Source organism: Rhincodon typus, chromosome 43 (genome assembly GCF_021869965.1).
Source record: "Rhincodon typus isolate 14 chromosome 43, sRhiTyp1.1, whole genome shotgun sequence".
Lineage (NCBI taxonomy): Eukaryota > Metazoa > Chordata > Chondrichthyes > Orectolobiformes > Rhincodontidae > Rhincodon > Rhincodon typus.
Genome location: NC_063374.1, coordinates 5,413,521 through 5,416,347, shown reverse-complemented (window position 1 = coordinate 5,416,347; position 2,827 = coordinate 5,413,521).

Genomic DNA, 2,827 nt, shown 5'->3' with positions numbered 1-2,827 from the left:
CAGCCCTATGGTCCTTTTGGAATATGGTAACTTCACCTTCAAGAATATAGCTATCCTCGTCATGAAAACATAGATCTCCATGATGGTGTGGACTCGATGGGCCGAAGGGCCGTTTTCTGCGCTGTCGATCTCCATGACCAGCCTCATTGTTTTGACCTCAACCGCTTTCTGTGGCAGAGAATTCCACAGGTTCCCCACTCTCTGGGTGAAGACATTTCTCCCCATCTCAGTCCTAAATGGCTCACCCCGTAATCCTTAGGCTGTGATCCCCTGGTTCTGGACTCCCCAGGTGTTCAGGAACATCCTTCCTGCATTGACCCTGTCTGGTCCTGTTAGAGTTTTACAGGTTTCTACGAGATCCCCCTCATTCTTCTAAAAGCTCCAGCGAATATAATCCTAACCGATCCAGTTTCTCTCCATATGTCAGACCTGCCATCCCAGGAATCAGTCTGGTAAACCTTCGCTGCACTCCCTCCATCACCAGAATATCCTTCCTCAGATAAGGAGACCTAAACTGTGCACAGAACACACCTTGGTGACTCCTCTGGGAGGCGCCCTCGGCTCTATTCTGCCCTGAAAGGCGTTACGCAAATGCAATCGTTTGTTGCTCTGGTGGCGGCATGGGAATCTGTCTCTCCCTCGCGTCAGTGTTGAGTTTGTGGCAAACTCAGTCAGGAGTCTGATCCTTGCATTGCGTATAATCTCACATGTCTTAGAGTGTTACACACACAAATGCTGATTTTATCTGACGTGTAGGATGTTAAAATCGATGTGAATAGTTCACTTACTCAGCCTCTCAGTGCCCCTGTGTGGCTCCTTTAATCTCCTTCAGTGCTCAGAAATATTATTCCATTTTAATTGTCTCATCAGATGAAGTAAAACCATCCGGGTTCAGAGAGAGGGTTAGCGTTGCCCATCAGGAAAAAAAAATTAATTTTTGTTGTGGGTAGTGAACGTCGTGGGCTGGGTCCAGCATTTATTGCCCCATCCCTAATTACCCCCTTGAGAAGGTGGTGGTGAGCTGCCTTCTTGAACCACTGCAGTCCGTGTGCTGTGGGTAGACCCACAATGCCCCTTAGGGAGGGAATTCCAGGATTTTGACCCAGCGACACTGAAGGAACGACCGATATATTTCCAAGTCGGGGTGGGGAGTGGCTCGGAGGGGAACTTGCAGGGGGTGGTGTTCCCATGTATCTGCTGCCCTTGTCCTTCTAGATGGAAGTGGTGGTGGGTTTGGAAGGTGCTGTCTAAGGAGCCTCGGTGAGTTGCTGCAGGGCATCTTGTAGATGGTACACACTGCTGCGACTGAGCGTCGGTGGGTGGAGGGAGTGGGATGTTTGTGGATGTGGTGCCAGTCAAAGCGGGGGCTGCTTTGTCCTGGATGGTGTCGAGCTTCGTGAGTGTTGTTGGAGCTGCCCCCATCCAGGGGCAAGTGGGGGGGTATTCCCTCACACTCCTGACTTGGGCCTTGTCGACGGTGGACAGGCTTTGGGGAGGAGTCAGGAGATGAATTATTTACCAATGGATTCCCAGCCTCTGACCTGCTCTTGTAGTCACTGTGTTTATGTGGTGAATCCAATTGAGTTTCTGGTCAATGGTAACACCCAGGATGTTGACAGTGGGGGATTCAGTGATGGTAACGCCATTAAATGTCAAGGGGAGATGGTTAGATTCAGTGATGGTAACACCATTAAATGCCAAGGGGCGTTGGTTATATTGTCTCTTATTGGTGATGGTCATTGCCTGGCATTTGTGTGGCGTGAATGTTACTTGCCACTTCCAAACCCTAATTGCCCCTTGAGGAGATGTTGGCGAGCTACAATCTCTGGGGCAGTGTTGTGGTCACACTCAGAGCGATGTTAGTGAGTGATGTACGAAGATTTTGACCCATCCCCTTGTATTGTTGCACAAACCTCTGAAAGACGCTGAGCCAGAAAATAAACCGATAGAACTCCGAATGTCGGAAAACAGAAGCAAAAAACTGAAATTTCCGGGAAGTCTCAACTAGCCTAGCAGCATCTGTGGAGAGAGAAAGCAGAGTTGACATCTGGAGTCTGGGGACCCTTTTTAATTCTGAACAAGGATCACTGGATGCAAAACGTTAGCTCTGCTTTTGCTCCCCACAGACGCTGCCAGATCTGCTGAGTTTCGCCAGCAATCTCTGTTCTTTCCTTCAATCTCAGAAAGGCGCTGTCTCTTTCAGACACACAGGAACAATGTGACAGGTGTCCATCTTAATCTCTGTGCATTCAGTTCACATTCAGCCAGATTATCAGTGTGTTAGACAGCCAGTCAACTATATATATATGATCTATTAATAATCCATGGAAGTACAAACCCGGATTCTATATATGTAAGTCTCTAAATGTCATTGCAATGTGTCTAGTTAATAAACTTCCAAATATCCTTTCAGCTGTACAAGGCCACATTTAGAGTACTGTGTGCAGTTCTGGTTGCCCTACTATAGAAAGGATATTGTTAAATTAGAAAGAGATTTAGTAGGATGCTACCTGGACTGGAAGGTTTGAGTTTTTAAGAAGTGGTTGGAACTTTTTCCCCTGGAGCATAGGAGACAGAGGTGTAAAGTCACGAGAGGCATACATAAGTTAGATAACCAACAGCTTTTCCCCCATGGTGGGGGAACTAGAGGGCATAGAATCCCTACTGTGTGGAAGCAGGCCATTTGGCCCATTAAATCTGAAGAGCATCCCACCCCTAACCCCTATCCCCTATCCTTGCATTTCCCATGGCTAGCCCACCCAGCCTGCACACTACAGCATGGCCAATCCACCCTAACCTGCACGTCCCTGGGCACTATGGGGCAATT